The following is a 20,431-nucleotide window of genomic DNA, read 5'->3' on the forward strand; positions in this document are numbered from 1 at the left end:
TCAGAAAGCCCACCCCGGCCCTCCGCCTCTCACCCGGAGCAACTCCAGCAAAGGAGAGAGTCCAACCCCTCTCAAAGACTTGGGTTCCAGAGCCGGAACTATGTGTTGAGGTGAGGCCGACTATATGTAGCCGGTAGCACTCAACCAATTATTTCTTTCTATTTCAACCATTACCATGAAGGGCCATCTCAATCATTTGGTAGAGATCTGTATTTAAACAGTATGGGGTCTGTTAAAAAAAAAAAAACACCAAAAATAAACAACTTTATTATTATTGCCCCAAGGAAATAAAAAAAATGCAAAGACAAAAAAACTTACATTGCTTCTTTCATAGTGTGGACATCAAAGAGTGAAAACATTCTTTATCATCCACAAACTTCCTCCCGGTGTGTGTAGCACTGTGTATCATGGAGCACTGAGGTTCATTACTGACACTGGATATCTCAACAGTTGCTGTACCTCAAAATGTGTTCTGCTGCTGCTTCTGGCTTTCTTACAGTGCAGACGCTCTGCTGCTTGCGCTCCGCTTTGGTTACATTCTTTTGTGGATATACTTGTTTTTTCCTGCTAAAAGCTACAGAAAGTACATCCTTGATACTTATAAAGCACTGGGACTTTAACTTGTGAAAGATACAGAGGACTACTGCCTTATTTTCACCACTTTATTACTGTGTGAGCAGGGCTGAGGCACAGTGCAAGCCTTTTGCTGTGTCTGTGACTGGAAACCTGTGATTAGGACAAGGACAAGATGGCAAAATCTGTGAGCTGCACAGAGTGTGAGCGACTAACGAGATGATAAGGGAGCTTCAAAAGAAGAATGAAACGCTACAACAAATTTGTGAGAGTGAGCAATTCATTGACTCTGCGGCAGCTAACATACAAGGTGCTGATGGACAGACTTTTATATGTGGAAATGCATCAAATATGGAGCATTCCATCGCTGACTTGGCTGACACAATCCCATTGATATGTCCTATGTCCTGTGACCACTGGATCAGCTGCAGAGGCTCCCAAACTGGCCTTCCCTAACGACCCTTCCTACTGGCACAGGACTGGTGCTCGACCAAAAGCATCAACTCCAGCCAGGACTTGGGCTGATGTCATTAGACGCAAAGGCAAATCCAGCAGGAAATCAGTCAAGAGAGCCCCAACGCTCACCCCTCCACTTGAACTTTCTCTACAGAACAGGTACGATACACTGGCTCCAAATGAAATGTGTGACAATACCAACTACACTGAACCCAGGGAGGCCAATCACACTCATGGTATTAAGGCTATCCAAAATGCAAACAATAGCCCCAAAACCACTGCTAGACCCAGGGCCAGAAAAAACTATGCTAACTCCACACCTGAGAAGCCACACCATGATCTTTTTAACTCACACCATGATCTTTTCCTGACCCTAACCAAGTGGTTTTTGTGCCTAAACCTAACCAGACCTTAACCACAGGGCATCATGATGATTTCGGAACGGACTTTGGAACAATGGGTTTAATATGGTCAGAACAATGGGATGTCGAACCAATGGGCTGACGGACCAGAAGGCTACAGCCAGTGAGCAATGGCAGCGCATATTTTCGAAATGAAATGGCAGAGAGCGGAACGAAACCAGGGCTAACCGGTGCTTCCTCCTCAGGCTCCACTTCACTCAGCTGCCCCACAGATCCGCTGCCTCTCCCACTTTAACCTCAATAACAATCCGGAGCTAGCTGGGAGCGGCTGGCGAAGCATTAGCCACAGCATGACCGGAGGGAAGCACAGCCAGTTAGCCTCCGCTAGCTTCCCAACTAGTCCCGGCTCTCTGTTTGGATCCAACCGGAGCACCGAGCCCTGGTTTGTTATTCAGGTTAATGTGGGAAGAAGCAGTGGGTTTATCGGGCAGCTGAGTGAAGCTGGGTGAAGTGGAGGCTGCGGAGGAAACACCGGGATGGGTTAATGTCTGGAGCTTGAGTTATTAGCGGCTTGGTCCCAGCAATGGGCCAGTTAGCCCGGCAGTCCAGCTAACATTTTCAATTAGCATTGTAAAATGTAGCCTCCCCGCAAGGCTACATTTTTGAATAATGCCATATGATTGGCTGAAAGCGAACACACCAGATTAACTGATGAATCTGTCAATCAGAATCATAAATTTGATTGACAGATTTATCAGCCAGTGGTGACATTCGTTGACCTGCGACATCAGGGGAGTCTCAAAATTCGCCACACAGATTTCTCTAACAAATGTAGAGAGGTTCATGAAGAAGCAGAATTCAAGGCCTCGAGCTGGGCCAGAAAGCTCGCGACCTCGTTCCCTACTTCCCGAACAAACTTTCTTTGTTTTCTATTAAATATTGTAGTGGTATGAGATACCACTGCCACACTGAACACAAGTCGCGGCTTCACCACGCCCTCTCTGGGCTATTAGCCTATCACCATTCAGGCAAAGGGGATAAAGGAAGGCCATGTCCCTCCTCCTGATCTCTCACTTCCTGCCTCTACGCCCCGCCCACTTCCAGGTCATTGCACTCGCCGCTCGCTGCAGAACACAGGTATGCACACCTTAGCATTGTATTTACATTCAGCTGCGTTTTATGGCAGTGGCTGCCTTCCCCTGCCGCAGTGACTCTCTTCACCCCTCTCCCTCTTTGGGCAGATGCCGGTTCTACCAAGCTGGCCACCAGAACACACAGATGCTAAGCTAAGTAGGAGCATTGCTGTTTAATTATGGCCTTTTAGCCACGGCTACTGCTACCGCTGCTACCGCTGCTACTACTCTTAGCCACGGCTACTGCTACCGCTGCTACCACTGCTACTACTGTTACCACGGCTACCGCGGCTACCACTGCTTCGCTGTTTCGCTGCTACTACTGTTACCGCGGCTACCGCTGCTTCGCTGTTTCGCTGCTGCTGCTGCTGCTGCTTTGCCGGCTTGGACTGGGCTTCCTGTTGGCTGCGTGTGTGTCAACCTGCTTCCTGCTGTCGCCTTGCTCTCCTGCTTCTGCGAGTGTGGTGCTGCTGGATGTGTGTGACTGCTGCTCGTGCTGACCGGGCTCCCGATCAGTGGGACGCCACAAGCTCCATTAGGACTTTCAGCCACCCATCTGGACTGGGCTGTGTGTGTGTGCGTGTGTATGTGTGAGTGTTAATCAAGGTTTGGCTTAATTGTTTTGTTTATTTTCTTATTTAATTATTGGTCGATTCTCTTGAATTTCTTAGTTTAGTTCCTTGTTTTGTTTTGGGGAATTTATTGTAATTAAGTTTCATTTGGGAGGGGAACTCCTCAGTTTGAGTCCTCAGTTATTTGTGTTATATCAGTTATCAGTTATGTTGAGTTGATATCTCTGGCCAGAGACTCCTTAGTCTCCTTTGTGTTTCTTTTGTTTGGTTGATTTATTACTGATCTAAATCCATATTTGTTAGTTTATGTTATGGGATATTGTTTGTTTTCTTTTTTTCTTATCCTTGAGCCTTGACTGTGTCTCTCCTTTTTCCCCTACAGCTGAAGGCCGACGCTGGTGGTGGTTTCCCTGGGTGGTGGTGATCCCCTGTGTGCTGTGTGACCTCTGTTCCAGATTTGCTTTGTGTGCACTTCACGTTTTTGCTGTGTGTTTGGGGTGCTCTCCCTTTTCTTTTTGGACTTCACTCCCCCTTGTCACCCCCTCCTCCAGCCGGTAAGCCTCAGTCTGTATCCCCTTCCTTTAGTTGGGCTCTCTTCTCCTTTTTGGTTATTGTGCCAAACCCTGTTGTTTTAACTAATAAAATATTTTTTTTATGATCATTGAACTCCGTCTCCTGCCCTCCCTGAGTGAACGAACCTGAGTGTCTTTCTGGTGATAGTTCACCTTTAATATGGGTCCTTGGGCCCTACCCCAAGGTGGCGTTGTCGGTAAAGAGATCCCCTAATATATAAATTAATAATCACCCCCTCGTGTTGCCACAATATCAAAACTCAAATACTCAGAGGTAAAAAAAATCACTGGAGACACGCAGAATCAAGTGCAACTGAGTTTAATGTGCACGCAGGCATCAGCACAATACAACTCAGTGAGTCAAGCTCCGGAGCAGGACTGAAGTTCTCCCTTCTGTGCATCCCTTTTTAAGGCTGGTGAAGATTCTGCTGAGTCTCCACCTTTTTTCTTTAATCCTACCCACTTGGACTAAACATAATGGTGTCACGGCTCTCCCTTCATCCCTTGAAGCCAGCCTACCCACTGGAGCTTGTACATAATGGTATCCCAGCTCTCCCTTTTTCCCTTGGAGCCAATTTCACCTTGTAATGCTTTCCTGGGCAGTCTAGGCCTGCCTCCTATTACCAGGGTCAATGCTTAAGTGCTCAATGAGTGTATGTGTGTGCCATAGGAATATATGAAATAATAAACCAGTCAGTGCACAGAGTGCATTGCTTCAACAGATATCTTTAAAGGTCAACTTAAAAGTACAGTATAAACACTACAGTAAATCAGTACATTACACTACATTCACAAATGAGAAGCAGTTTGTAAATGCACATTCAGCGATTTGCATGATCTAATAATATTTGTGAAGCAGAGTGTGTGCATTTGCGAAACAGATCATGTGCATTTCCGAATTTATACTGCAAGTCTGCATAAACATTATATTTCTGAACCAGAGCGTGTGCATTTGCGAAAAAGATCGTGTGCATTAGTGAGTCCAAAATACAACTGCAAACCAGAGCATGTGTATTCGTGAGAAACCCATAAACCCCATAAACATGCCCCCTATAAGAATTTCCGTATTACAAATTGTTCTAATCCCTGGTTCTCTGCTGACCTATCTGAAGCTCTCTGCTTCAGAGATCTGGCCTGGTCAAAGGCTAGACTCTAACAGCCCATCTGATTGGTTGCTCTTTAGAAAATTGTGTAACAAATGCATTAGCTCAATTAGGAGGGCTAAGTCCACCTTCTACTTATCCTCTCTTGCTACCCGCCAAGGAGATGCTGCCAAATTCTGGAAGACCATAAAATCTCTAAAATCTACACCTAGCTCCTCTGTCTCCTCACAAATAATTAGTGGTAATACCTGCATTCCAAATAAATCAGACATGTGCGATGTCTTTAACCTCCATTTCATAGCCTCTGGTCACTTGTTTGACAATAATACGGTCCCAGTTGTTTCTGCCCCAGATCCAGTAACCGTAAATGCATCCAATCCACCAGCAGTCTTTATGCTGAGACCTGTAAGCCATGCTGAGGTAATGAAAGCACTTACTCACCTTGACCTCAAGAAATCTAAAGGTGAAGATGACCTTGACCCATATCTTCTGCACCTGAGTGCCCACTTAATTGCTGCACCTCTTACGCACATCTTAAATCTAACATTTTTATCTGGTAAAATCCCCTCTGTGTGGAAAGTCGCACAGGTTGTTCCATTATTCAAAGGCGGTAATGCTAATACTTTAGATAATTATCGCCCAATATCAAAGCTTTGCTGCTTGGCCAAAGTTCTAGAATCCCTTGTAAATTCTCAACTGCGGGCTTTCTTGGAATCAAACAGCATCCTTCAACCACAACAGTCAGGTTTCAGACCAGGTCATAGCACTATCACAGCTACAGCACTTGTCATTAATAACATCATAAATGGCATGGACTCTCACCAGCACTGTGCAGCTCTTATTGACTTGTCAAAAGCCTTTGACACTGTAGACCATAACATCCTGTTAAACAAACTCTCGTCCATCGGCCTTGATAGCATCTCTCTCAACTGGTTCTCCAACTATCTCACCGGGAGAACGCAAGCAGTTTCTGCAGATGGAGCTAGATCCAACTCTCTTGTATTGCACACGGGTGTTCCACAAGGGTCTATTCTTGGCCCTCTTCTATTTTCTCTCTATGTCAGTAATATTGTTCCCCCCTCCCCAACCTGCAACGTCCATTATTATGCAGATGATACTATCTTATACAGCATTGCCCCCACCCTTAAATCAGCTGTTGATAACTTACAATCTGCCTTCAACCATTTCCAATTGTCTCTTATAGCACATAAACTTGTATTGAATTCTGGCAAAACTAAATGTATGTTGTTCACAAGGTCCAACGAAAATAACTCTTGTTTTAGCATCCACACATTACATGGTCAACTTATTGAAACTGTCAACACTTACAAATACTTGGGCATTTGGCTGGACTTCAAGCTTTCCTTTCGTAATCAAGTGGATCTCCTTATCAAGAAACTCAGGTCTAGAATTGTTTTTTTATATAGAAATAAGTCTTGTCTGCCATCACATAGTAAGAAGATCATTGCACATGCCTCAGTAATGTCTGTTCTTGATTTCAGTGATGTAATATATATGCATGCTTCAGTCTCAACTCTGAAACCCCTAGATACTATCTTTCATAAAGTCCTACGCTTTATCACCGGGAACCCATATTCAACACATCACTGCACTTTATATAGCAAAGTGGGCTGGCCATCTCTCACCGCCCACAGAGAACAGCACTGTTTACTATTCATCTATAAAGCACTACTTGGAATGCTCCCTCCGTATTTAACTTCACTTTTAAATTTCCGTTCTACAGGTCTCCATACCCGCTCTCAGTCCCATATCAGACTCCACCTCCCTTACACAAATACAGAATTAGGAAAAACTGCCTTCTCCTTTCATGCCCCATACCGATGGAACAAATTACAGGACTCATTTAAAGTTGATAGATTCATCTCACTTGAGGCTTTCACACCACAGTACTGGGTGCACAGACTTGTTCTTGCTTTATTTAGTCTGTTTACTATTATGTCTTAATTTTTTATTACCTTGTCTTCATACCTGTGTATTTACTGTATTGTATTGCTGTTTTTTGTTTTTTGTTTTTTGTAATTTCTGTGTTTTGAGCTCTGTTTGCTACAGGGTGTCCTTGAAAAAGAGAGCCTGCTCTCAATGGACCTACCCTGTTAAAATAAAGGTTAAATAAATAAATTTGTTTCTCAGTGATACAAAAACAAACATACACATTGAATATGTCATTAAATTTGCTGCCTTGGTTTCTTTTTGAATAGCCATTTTTCTATTCTTATTTCACCCATTAAGCTGTAAGATGGGTGTTTGGTGGTCATAGCTCCTGCATGGTTGTTATATCTCTCTGTGCAAAGATCATGCATGGATCAACCAGCCAGATGGTAATATCTAATGGCATCCCATTGGACCTGAAATTCTAGCCCTAGTCTTTTATTGCTGTCATACCATGTTAATCGTTCACTATGAACAAGACATGGCAGTACCTTCAGTTTGACCAAATTACATTTCAGTCTACAATAAATACACAGTTTGTCTTTAAACCGTTGCAGTGTGCAGGCCTGTCGGATGCAAATGTTTTTTTTTTCTCCTGCATATAGAAATATCTACAGCTGTACTTATAACAAAGATCAGCTCAAAGCATGAACTCCCCCAGGTTATTGTTCTGTAAATGAAAGATGGCTAAAAGTCAAGAGACTCTGTGCTGTTATTCAGAATAGCTGCTGTCACTGCTGCCAGATGCAAACATCCCTGCCATGAAGTCAGGTGCTTACAGGGCTGAGCATGTCCTCAGAAAATGTTTCTCTATTTTCATACAGGGACCTTGTTTTATATATGAACCAGGAATTAGATAATCATGCAGCAAAATAATTAAAACATTAGCTTCACAAAATGAGTTGACAATAGCATGAACTGCAGGTTACACTCATGAACAGTTTGCCTACTTATATATATTATATAAATATTATATATTTATTTAACAGATTCAAAACATGAAAAATAGGCTTCACTATCCATTGCTTAACATTTTCCCAATCCCTGTGAAATAAAACAGTGATTCTTCACATATCAGCATACACCATTTTTTCATGCGTTGTCTTTTATAAGACTGTTCTGCTTCCTACATCCTTTCAATATATCTTAATTGGATTGTAGCATGTGACATCCTACAGCGGTGCAGAAGATTTCCTGTCACATGTGCCTGCCATATACTCCAACCTGGAGCTGAATGTGAAAGTACAGATGCACTCTCCAACATTCTTTCTTCACTGACTTCAGGAGGAAAAGAAACTGAAAGAACATTTACATCTAACATTCTAATTAAGATAACCTGGAATAAAACTTCTTAACTATAACAGTTCATTACAGTAATTCATATGGTTAGTTAATAAAGCAACTAATTTATCACAGCTAGTTGCCAGAAGCAGTGGTGGTTCTAGCACATTTGTTGGCCCAGGCACCCTATCCATCCATCCATTTTCATCCGCTTATCCGGGGGAGCAGGCCAAGCAAAGCACCCCAGACATCCCTCTTCCCAGCAACACTTTCCAGCTCCTCCTGGGGGACCAAGGTGTTCCCAGGCCAGATGAGTTATGTAATCCCTCCAGCGTGTTCTGGGTCTGCCTGGGGCCTCCTACCAGTGGGACGTGCCCGGAACACCTCAGGAGGCATCCTGATCAGATGCCCAAGCCACCTCAACTGACCCCTTTCGACGCGAAGGAGCAGCAGCTCTACTCCGAGCTCCCTCCAGATGTCTCTAAGGCTGAGCCCAGCCACCCCACAAAGGAAACTCATTTCCACCGCTTGTATCCGCAATCTCATTCTTTTGGTCACTATCCAGAGTTCATGACCATAGGTGAGGGTTGGGACGTAGGTGGACCAGTAAATTGAAAGCTTTGCTTTCTGGCTCAGCTCCCTCTTCTCCCGGTGCAGTGCCCGCATCACTGCAGAAGCCGCACCGACCCGCCGATCCATCTCACACTCCATTCTACCCTCACTTGTGAACAAGACCCCAAGATACTTGAACTCCCTTGCTTGTGGCAGTAACTCTGCCCCAACCCGGAGGAGGAGAGGGCAAACCACCGGTTTCCGACAGAGGACCATGACCTCAGACTTGGAGGTGCTGACTCTCATCCCAACTGCTTCACACTTGGCTGCAAAACGCTCCAGTGCATGGTGGAGGTCACAGTGTGATGGAGCCAACAGAACCACATCATCTGCGAAAAGCAGGGATCCAATTCTGAGGTCCCCAAACCGGACCCCTTCCTCCCCCCGGCTGTAACTCGAGATCCTGTCCATGAAGATTGCAAACAGGATTGGTGACAAGGGACAACCTTGGCAGAGGCCAACACCCACCAAGAACGTGGTCGACTTCACACTGAGTATGAGGACTCTCACTTTGGCCATACAGGGACCTAATGGCTCGTAGCGGCGAGTCTGGAACCCCATACTCCCATAGTACCCCCCACAAGACCCCCCGAGGGACGCGGTCGTAAGCCTTCTCCAGGTCCACAAAGCACATGTAGACTGGATAGGCAAACTCCCACGCCCCCTCCAGCAGCCTTGCAAGAGTAAAGAGCTGGTCCACTGTTCCACGACCAGGACGGAATCCACATTGTTCCTCCTGAATCTGAGGTTTGACAATCGGTCGGAGTCTCCTTTCCAGCACTCTGGAGTAAACTTTACCCGGGAGGCTGAGCAGTGTGATACCCCAATAGTTGGAGCACACCCTCTGGTCCCCTTCTTTGAAGATGGGGACCACCACCCCGGTCTGCCACTCTGCAGGCACTGTACCTGACCTCCACGCGACACTGAACAGGCATGTCAGCCAAGACAGCCCAACAGTGCCCAGAGCCTTCAGCATCTCAGGGCGAATCTCAGCCACCCCCGACGCCTTCCCACAGGGGAGCTTTTTAACTACCTCAGCGACCTCCACCAGGGATATGGGCGAGAGTTCCCCCGAGTCTTCAGGCTCTGCCTCGTTCTCAGTGGACGTGATGGCCAGGTTCAGGAGGTTCTCAAAGTGCTCCTTCCACTGCCCGACGATATCCCCAGTTCGGGTCAGCAGTTCTCCCTCTCTGCTGAGCACAGCCTGAGACAAGCCCTGCTTTCCCTTCCAGAGTCAGTTAACGGTCTGCCAGAACTTCCTTGAGACCAACCGAAAGTCCTTCTCCATAGCCTTCCTGAACTCCTCCCACACCCAGGTTTTTGCCTCAGCGACCGCCACAGCTGCAGCCCTTCTGGCCAACTGCACCCTGTCTGCTGCTTCAGGAGACCCCTGGGCCAGCCAGACCCGAAAGGCCTCCTTCTTCAGCCTGACGGCCTCCCTCACCACTGGTGTCCACTTGCAGGTTCTTCGGTTGCCGTCCCGACAGGCACCGACAACCTTCTGACCACAGCTCCTAGCAGCCACCTCCACAATGGAGGCTTTGAACATGGCCCACTCAGACTCCATGTCCCCAGCCTCCCCTGGGATGCACAAGAAATTCTCCCAAGTGTCCAAGACACACGGCCGCAGATCTGCTGATATGACCACAAAGTCGATCATTGATCTTAGGCCTAGGGCGTTCTGGTACCAGGTACACTTATGAACCTCCCTGTGTTCGAACATGGTGTTCGTTATGGCCAGTCCATGGCTTGCACAGAAGTCCAATAACAAAGCACCACTTGAGTTCACATCAGGCAGGCCATTCTTCCCAATCACCCCCCTCCAGGTTTCTCCGTCATTGCCCACGTGAGCGTTGAAGTCCCCTAGGAGAACTATGGAGTCCCCAGCCGGCACCCCTTGAAGGACGCCGCCACTGCCATTTGGTGCATAAGCACAAACAGTCCGAACAGTCAGAGACCTTCTCTTTGCAACGTGCAGTTGCATCGAGGCAACCCTCTCGTTCTCCGGGGAGAACCCCAACACAGTGGCACTCAGCCGGGGTCTTGTGAATATCCCCACACCCGCCCGGCACCTCTTACTCTGAGCAACTCCAGAAAAAGCAAGAGTACAGCCCCTCTCCAGGAGTTTGGTTCCAGAACCAGTGCTGTGCGTGGAGGTGAGCCTAACTATATCTGGTCGGTACCACTCCACCTCCCGCACCGGCTCCGGTTCCTTCCCCACCAGATAGGTGACATTCCACGTACCAAAAGCCAGTCCGCGACGCCAGGAATCGGCATGCCAGGGGTCCCACCCCTGCCTGCCGCCCGGCACACAATGCACCCGACCCCGATTTCTATCCCTGCGGGTGATGGGCCCACAGGGCGACGGCTCCATGTTATTACTTTGGGCTGAGCCCAGCCGGGCCCCATGGCCTAAGGCCCGGCCACCAGACGCTCGCCGGTGAGCTTTCCCCCCGGGTCTGGCTCCAGGAGGGGGCCCCGATTTCCCCATACCAGGCGAGGTACTCTTCTCCTGAGTGGTCCTCTTCATCGAAGGTCTCTGAATCGCTCTTAGTCTGATCCCTCACTTTGCCTTGGGAGACCCTACCAGGGGCTATTAGCCCCGGACAACACAGCTCCCAGGTTCACAGGGACACTCAAACTCCTCCACCGCGTTAAGGTGGCGATTCTCAGAGGAGCCGAGGCACCCTAGGCAATTTAGCCAATAGCTGATAGTTTTACAGTCATTCAGTCCTTCATTACACTACTGTGTAATGAAGGAGCACAAATTCAATAACACACATTTATGAAACAACCTTTAATATAACCTTCTTTAACATGAAAAACATCTTTAGAAATAAGCTGCACAGCCCTCTTACTATAGTATGATACATCATATCTATTTTTTGGTGCTGTGAAAACATCAACAAATATATCCTTCAAACGGCTTATTCAAGTTTCTCCCTGTTGTGTGCCCGTCTTAATACTCGATTAGACAGGGCATTCCGAATCTAATCATGACATGAAGCTTCTTCTTTTATTTGCTTTATTGTCCAAACTGACAGTAACATCACAAGTCCGCATTGCACGCCTCCGGGCTGCCGTGATTCCAAACTTCCTGTTTTTCTAACCATGTGACCTACGTAACCCAATACATGACACTCCCCAAAAGCTACATTTACAAGATTACATTGAACACATCATAAAAATGTAATAATTTACCTTTGTACAATACTATTTTTTACTGAATAGAGCTTGAATGCTCCACAATGTAAATCAATGCATCCACTGTCCTCATCCTCTGCTGCCACTGTCTGCTTAGAGGAAACGATATCTAGCTCTCCTCCTGCCGATTTCATGTTCTGTCTCTCCACATACTCTCCTCTCAGTAGTGTATTGGTAGTTGAGTGAGCATCAGAGAGCTTTTGTCGTGTTGACATGATAACTATACAGTCTGCTTCGGGGTTCTTGTGATGTCAGATAACTTGCCCATCTCCGTCAGAGAGCAGCTAAAGTGTAACAAGCTGGGGAGGAGGGCTGGGGGGCAGCAGGAACCCAGAAAAAAAGCCCTCTATATTATTTAGTAGGCTTTGATATGTATTTATGTTGTTGTGGCCTTAAAATAATAAATAATACCATAATTACCATAAAAAATAATGGTAATAATATTATTCGTAATAAAAGAAATAAAAGTTCTTCATTTTGATTTTGTTTTTCTTCCCCCGTTTGTGGTGCCTCCCATGGATGACTGCGCCTTTAGCATTCGCCTATACTGCCCTATGCCATGGCCAGAAGAAAACGTACGGTTCTGCAAACCCACAGATATGTTACTTTTCATACGTGATACTGACATTTTTAATGAGACATGATTCAGATTAAGCATCATATATAAACTGAGTTTCTCATCTGTAGAAGGGGATGGTGGACAGAGTGAAACCTGAGTTGCCAAGCACTAAGCAACTGATCACTGCTGGAGACCAGCAAGCAATTAAGCAGTTGTTTTTAGGAAGACATTGCAGTATTTCGGGCAGCACATGGCACCAAAACCAGTTATTTTAAGCCAAAACATTATCCTTTCTTAACCATAACCAAGTGGTTTTTGTGCCTACACATAACCACATGCAGGCTGTTTTCAAGCACTGTTCATGCATTTTTGTACAAACATGCACCAAAATCCTAACATGTCCCACATAATGATGAGCCACCATGTATTTTGAAAGGTTGTGACCGCATAACCAATGAGCTGACAGGATAGTGGAAGGAAGCAGTCCTGAGCAGTCTAGTTAGGGGGCAGGTTAGGGTGGTGATTTTGTCACAAAACACAGGACTTTCCTGCAGTGGTCAGAACCGTGTGTACTTTAAGTGAGCTTTGATTTATATGAATGTATGTCCTCACCATGGCCCTCATTTATCAAACGAGGGTACGAAAGAAAACTGTGCGCACAACCATTTCCACGCAAGGCTTGGCATTTATCAATTTGGACGTGAGCGGACGCTACGATCAAATCCCATGTCAGGTCTCAGCTTGTGTACGCAAGTTTGAGTCAGTGTGGATTTGTGGTGCAGCACAACAAAATCTGGCTGAGTCTGAAAATAATTATTAAACAAACCTCAAACTTGTCATCTAAGCATAAGCAGCCACATATTCAGTAGCCTACATATTAAAAAAGTATTCCCAAAACGAATAAAACAAAATGAAATAAAATAGCCATGAATGATTGCGCATTAATCAATCGCGAAAATTACCACTCTATTAACTTATAGGTAATTTGTGATGCCAGGCTATCACTACTACATGTGGTAGCCAAGTGGCCGATAAGTAAACTGCGTTAAATAAATCTAAACAAAGCAGGCTATTAAATGACTAACATTTTGGTATGGTTCTTGTTCTAGGTGACAAAGGTTATCCCCTCAATACCTTATAACCCTGCTGGCAAACCCTGCCACCACAGAGCAGGAGCGCAGGTTCAACAGTGTGCACACACACACACGGGTCACGGTGGAGCGCAGCTTCGGGTTGCCCAAGCGCAGGCGGCTCTGTCTTGGACCAGCGGGGGGAACGCTGCTGTATACCCCAGAAAAGGTGTGTAACATCATTTTGGCCTGTGCAGTTTTGCACAATATTGCTTTAGACAATGGAGTGCCGTTTGATGTGCCGGCGCAGCCAGATGAACCAATGCCCAGGGAACCGTGGCCAGCACAGCCTCCACTGGGGGCTATACGAAGGAGACAGAACCTCATTCGTTGCTCCTAAAATGTAACCTTAAAGTTGTATAAGTGCTCTACAGTATTTAATCAGTAATGTAATGCAAGTATAGCCTATAGGGCTATTGGCTAAAGGGATATTCAATACAGACAATGGAAACCGTTTAGTCATTTAAACATTTTATTCAGTTTTTTTTTTTTTTTTTTTTAGATTCTCGTTCATTTCTTTTAGCGTGTTATTAACTGCCTCAAGCGTGCTAACAACTGAAGCCAGTAAATGGCATATTTCTATCTGCCTTTCCAGGACCTCTGCCGTGATGATTGGCCCAGCATGGGAGTTGGAGGGCACGCGCTCACCCTAGGTTGCCTGCCTCGGTTGGTCTGGCTCGGTGGGACTGCCCTGGGGAGAAGACCTGGACACCATGCCGCTGGTGCCTTGCTCTGAAACATTTAAACGAAACAATAAAAATGTGTACCTGTGTAACCTGTGTAAGCCTATTTATTTGGACAATAGTGTACTGTCAGGGTTAAATTAACTGTCTGATTTTAGTCCCCGTCAGGGTCAGGCTGCGATCTGGTTGGCCTCCTCCAGTCTGCGTGTTGCTGCGCCTAAGGGCTTTTTGTTGCCAGCTTTAAGTCTGACCACTTTTTCTTGACCTAAACGTAAAGAATTGTGACTTGATAAACTACCGGGCATAGGCTATTAGGCTATGGATGAATCAAAGAATAATTTTTTTTTATTATCATCATCATTAGGCATAGGCTACTTATTGAGAATTTTATTCAAACCTCAGCTAGAGTCCGTTTGTCAACGGCGATGCTGTTGAGTGCCTCCATGATCTTCTTCCAGACAGCATTTTTATGGGCTCCTTTAATGCCAGTTTTTAAACTTCCAAAATGCACGTCTCTATTTACCTCCACCTCAGACGTGAGGGTGTCGATTTCCAGCTTGGAAAAGTTTCTCTTCTTTGCAATGTTTCTCCTCTCCATGTTGTGACCTCAAAGAGTGAGGCCTCTGAACCACCAATATTTAATGGCGTGACATGCTAATGATGATCGATTTCAGCTGCTGCATTTATCAAGGCCTGATCATTCGTACGCTGGGACTGGTCAACTTTCCTAAACCTAATCTCTGTAACTTTACATTATTTATGTAATTTTATGTCAAGGATGTAATGTCATTTGTGGGCTGCTAATTTGTAGGATATCATACGAACACTTGTATGAGGATATGTTGCCACACATTAACAACAGCACTGTCAAATATAAAGGAACAAAGTTTCAACATATCCGCAACATAATAACATATACATGTTACATATCCATCCAGATACGTACAGTGCTAACATTTATTTTGGCAATTGGGTTGTTTTTCTCTTAAATGTTAAAATCTGCAATGTTACAGTAATTGCAACTGTAATTCTTCCTCCTTGGGTCCTTTTGATGTATTTTCTTTGTCCACATTTTTCACATTTTTGACAAACACTGCTCATGCTGACTAACAATTTTGTTTGGTCTAAATAAATGGCTACTGCCGTGGAGAACAAATTTCCACATATTTCCAGTTGCTTACATGTCCTTTTCATTGTTTCCCTCTGCCGTGGTTCTGTCCTCAGCTGGGTTGATATTTTGTCACTGTATATGAAATATTGTGTGGAAGAAACACGTTTCATCAATGGCAACCTGCTAAATCACAGGAGTCTTTTGGATTCAAACCGTTTTGTGGTTCAAATTTGATAAGCCAGTTTTGTCTTTGCCATCCAAAGACAAACATATGTTTTCTCCATTAGCATTTACTATGACGATGGAAGTAATCATCAGGGCTTCTAAGTGGGTGTTAGGTGGGGAGAGACAGCAGAACGGGGTGCATCTTCCACCAGTTGGGGCTAACATGGATGACATGACACTGGTGACCACAACAATACCATGTACAAAGAGGCTACTAGAGAAGGTAAATAAGAACCTCAAGTGGGTCAGCATGAAGATCAAGCCTAGTAAGTCTGGAAGCATCTCAATACGGAGGGAAGTTAAAGGGATAGTGCACCCAAAAATGAAAATTCAGCCATTATCTACTCACCCATATGCCAAGGGAGGCTCAGGTTACGTTTTAGAGTCCTCACAACACTTGCAGACATCCAAGGGGAGAGGGGCTAGCAACACAACTCCAGTTGTCATAGATGTTTAGGAAATCCCAACAATTAGAGAAAAGTCAGTGAAGAGCTTTGGTAGTTTGTACATTGTGGAGTTGAATGATGAGGAACAGGTGGTGAAATTTAGAAAAGATGTTGCTAAAGGATTGGATAGAATAGATAAATCAGAACTTCCAGGAAAGTTGAAATTGTAGTGTTTGCAGTTTGGGTTATATCCTAGGTTAATGTGGCCACTGTCAATTTAGGAAATTCTAATATCTGTTGTGGAGAGAATTGAAAGGTTAGCTGGTTGGTTAGCTCCTATATTAGGAAGTGGTTGGGCGCTCCTAGGTGTCTAAGTAGTGTTGTATTATATGGAAAAGGGATACTTCATCTGCCAGTATCTAGTTTAACAGGGGAATTTAAATGTACCAAGGTCAGAACATAGCTGTTATTATCTGGGAGTAAGGACATGGTAGTTAGGATTGTGGTTCCAAATCCAACCAAGGGGAGGAAGTGGAACCCAAGATCGGCAGTTCAGGAGGCAGAGGCAACTCTTGGGCATGCAGAGATTGTAGGTAATGTTCAGTTTGGCTGGGGAGGTCTGGGGCTTGGCTCAGGTAAACATGTATGGAATACAGCAGGCCTCAAAGATAAAAGAAAGCTGGTTGTGGAACAAATACGTAGACAGGAGGAGATATTAAGGGGTGCAAAGGTAGTGGCCCAGGCCAAGCAGGGACAGTGGTTGAATTGGGAAAGTGTACAGAAGAGGAAGCTTAGTTGGATGGACCTGTGGAATATGGAGGAGAATCGTATTAGATTGCTGGTAGGGGCTCCATACGATGTGTTACCAACCCCCCAGAACCTAAAACTGTGGGTAAATGGGGACCTATCACGCCCATTGTGTTCAGGTACCGCAACATTAAGGCATATTTTGTCAGGCAGTAAAGTTAGCTTGTCACAAGGCTGGTATACATGGTGACATAACCAGGTGTTGAAAAGTTTAGTTGCAGGCATCGAAGGGAAACGAAGACAGGCAAATTCAGAAGGTTTAAAGAATAGAAGTTTAGCAATTCAGTTTGTCTGTGAGGGGGAGAAATACAGAAGTGATAAGTTAGTAAGGAGGCATGGGCGTGGCTGCCTAGAAGGTGCTTGTGATTGGGAAATGCAAGTACATTTAGGGGGAAAGCTTGTTGTTCCCCAGGAAATAGTTTGTACCAATCAGAGGCCTGAACTAGTGTTGTGGTCAGTGAGTCAACAAATAGTTTATTTCACTGAGCTGACAGTTCCCTGGGAAGACTCAGTGGAAGAAGCCTATGAAAGAAAAAGGCCCAATCCCAATTACTATCTTAACCCTCAATCTTAATTCTCAAGTTCAACCCTCAATCTCACTAGCCCTCAAAACCAAGTGTTAAGGGCTATCTTGTGACTTTAAAATGGGACACCCCTCAAAGGCAAATACGTCTTCAGACTGTCAGGGGCAGCAATATGCCAAAACTCCGTCCAGTCTGTCAGTTCAAAGAAGAAGAAATATATCAGTAGTAGTTATCAGTAGTCGTGGATAAAAAGACGTGATGAGTTTTTTTTCCAACACTTTATTTCAATTCTTGTACAAAACAAGCAGTGGCAGACATGAACAGAACAAATATGCCAGGGTTAAGAGAAAAGAAAAAGAAATAAAATAAACAAATAAATAAATAAAAAAGTTCAGCAGCTCAAACAATTAACTTGTTTACATATTTTCAGAGTCTTTATAGTTTTGGAGTTTGTGGAGTGCTGAATGGTTTCTAAGTATTGCTGCATTTCATTCATAAAAATTTTGAACAAGGGTTTTCTGTTACAAAATTTTCTCTTATGAATATGGAATTTCGCTAAGATAATAGATAGATTAATAATATAGAATTGTTATTGTTTTGAAATTCTGACATCATAAAATCCAAACAGCACATCTTTAATAGAACATAAATGTTGCAACGAATATACGCGACAAAATCTTCCCAAAAAGTGACAGTATAGGGGCAGCTCCAAAACAAATGTACAGTTACCAAACAACAATCTTCGACAATGCCGTCTGCAGCTGTGCTGATTTCATATTGAAACAGAATGCTTGATCATTAGGGGAACAGTTGCCGTTGTGACGAGTTACGAGAATTATGTTATGAATATGAACAGTTCACAAGTTACAAATTACTCACTCCTATAGTTTTTTTGGAGCCTGCTTGCTTTTTGTAAACTTGTCTTCATTGGTGGCCCTGAAATGAATCAGGGCTTGTGTTTTGTCTGGTGGCCCTGAAATGGAACAGAGATAACAACATTTCTTTTATTTTTTAGGGCTACCTGTCAGATATTCGTTAAGTTATTAGTTAAGTTACATGTAGTATTGCAAGTATTATCACAATGAATACTGTAGTCAACATCCAGCAGAACTGGTGAGGCTGTTTACACAGTCACACAAGTGTTATCTGGTGACTTTCATCCACGTTAACATTTCAGTCTTTGGGTTATAAGTTGATATTCAACCAAATAACCTGTACCACAACAACCGATGTAACTTATTCAGCGGAAAGTCACCAGATAATACGATCACTAACGTTAACCTGCAGCTGTAACGTTACCAGCTGCAGACTCTACGGCTACAGGACACCGTCCGGTCATCTTACAAACATTTCGCGTATATTAAAACAACTTAACAACTACATTATCACTGAGAAAAATGACTTTTGTAACTGAATGACAGCATACTCGGTTATCAGAGAACCGGGGTTACGTGCGGCGAGGCAGACAAGCCGTCGCCCGCGACCAAAAATATGTGTGTTACGCTACAAAGAGGTCTATAGTCCATAAAATGACGTTAAACTAAGATAATGCAATGGTTATCATAATTTTAAAACAACTATTAACGAGGAAAATACTCACATTTATAACTCTGCTTCCTTACGCTTGTCGCCGCCATCTTGCATTGACTGAATCGTCTGTACTCGGCTGGGTTCGGCTGAGCTCGGCGGATCATACACAAAGGATTCTGGGATAGCACTTACTGCCAAGGGTGGTCCTGGAAAATCTTAAAAGTGAGGGCCATACAGCCCTTATTCTTGACCCTCAACTCAACACTCTGAGAATCGGGACAGCACTAGCACTTTGCGGGAGCACGGATTTTTGAGACTGAGGGTTAAGATTGAGGGTTCAGATAGGAATTGGGATTGGGCCAAAAGCTTAGGTATGCAGACTTAGGAGCAGAAGCTGAGCAGCGAGGGTAGAAAACTAGGATTTGTCCAGTGGAAGTGGGGTGTAGGGGGTTCAAAGCAAGATCAGCTGTCTCGCTCCTGGGAGTGCAGGGACACAGTTTGAGGAAGACAGTGAAGGAAATGTCAGATGAAGCAGCTAGATCTAGTCAGTGGATTTGGATGAAGAAGAATAATGTCAGTTGGGGGCCAGCAGGTGGACCTACTAGGCAGGGTACATAACTCCTTGAGATCAGGTGGAGAGATCCACCAATTGGTCCTCTCAGAAGAAAATCCAGGAAGAGGAAGGTTATTTAAGTGTGGGAGTGGCCTATCTGAATCCCTTTTGTTTGAGACCGTGCTGCAAGGTGAGTGTGTTTGCTGATCCTGTGAGTTTATCTTCTCTATCTTCTTTAACTTTAGCTTATACTGGAGTCAGGGGCGGACTGGCCATCTGGAGGTTCTGGAGAATCACAGAACGGCCGGTACTCCAGGACGGCCAGTGGCCGCCACGCAGTCATCACCCTTTTTTTTTTTTTTTTTTTTTCTTTTTCTCCCTGATAATCTACCGTTCCACGTCCTGTCCACTGGGTGGCAGCCTTTAAATTGGATGCCGGCCGGCAATCAAATTGAAGAAGAGGGAAGCGCATACCGTATGCACACTGGTTGTTGTGGGCTGGGCCGAGTCAAAGTCCAGGGCTGTTTCTTAGTCCCAGTCCGCCCCTGACTGGAGTTATGCTATGTAGCGTGTGAAATAGAGTATGGTGAATGAACTAGGAAAGGTAGTATCGGCACGGTCACTGCCCGGAGCTCGTACAAACGGAGCCTGGGTTTGTTGAAGGTGGCAGTGCTGTTTGGGCTGAGAAAGCCATGTGTAAGGTTAGGTAAAGGAGGTTGTTGGGTCGATGCGGGGAGCAGTGAGAGCTGGCATTAGGGGAGTGCCTCTTGGACGCCATAGATCACTGTCTAGCCTCCTGGAGGTGTCGTGGGACCAATTAGATGAAACACTGGGGAAAGGAGGTTCCCACCTGATGACCCCAAAGACGTGTTAGTTATCACTGATCACTGGTCTGTATAGTTAAAGGGAGCCTTATGCAGCCTTATTTTCAAGGTCTGGATGTGACCGAGGACGAGACACTTCCACCTGGAGTAGTATCCAGCTAGGCGTTATCTAGAGCTCGCGAGATATATTTCAGCCGCGCTTTGGAAAGCACAGCTAGATGGTAAACAAACATGGCAGCACACCGGTAAGGTAAGACAACACGTTTATATTTCGCTTTCTA

The 20,431-nt window shown here is 44.9% G+C and overlaps 1 long non-coding RNA gene across 2 annotated transcripts; it reads left to right on the top strand.

The window, feature by feature from the left end:
• Positions 1-494: 494 nt before the first annotated feature.
• On the top strand, positions 495-15,067 carry LOC125898038 (uncharacterized). 2 transcript variants are annotated; one of them, XR_007450560.1, is made up of 6 exons: positions 495-1,188; positions 2,496-2,528; positions 2,633-2,681; positions 3,479-3,650; positions 13,487-13,676; positions 14,103-15,067. It is a non-coding gene; the product is annotated as an uncharacterized LOC125898038 (long non-coding RNA). The 2 variants fall into 2 exon arrangements; XR_007450559.1 differs by lacking the exon at positions 2,633-2,681.
• Positions 15,068-20,431: the final 5,364 nt, after the last annotated feature.

Source organism: Epinephelus fuscoguttatus, linkage group LG12 (genome assembly GCF_011397635.1).
Source record: "Epinephelus fuscoguttatus linkage group LG12, E.fuscoguttatus.final_Chr_v1".
Classification (NCBI taxonomy): Eukaryota; Metazoa; Chordata; class Actinopteri; order Perciformes; family Serranidae; genus Epinephelus; species Epinephelus fuscoguttatus.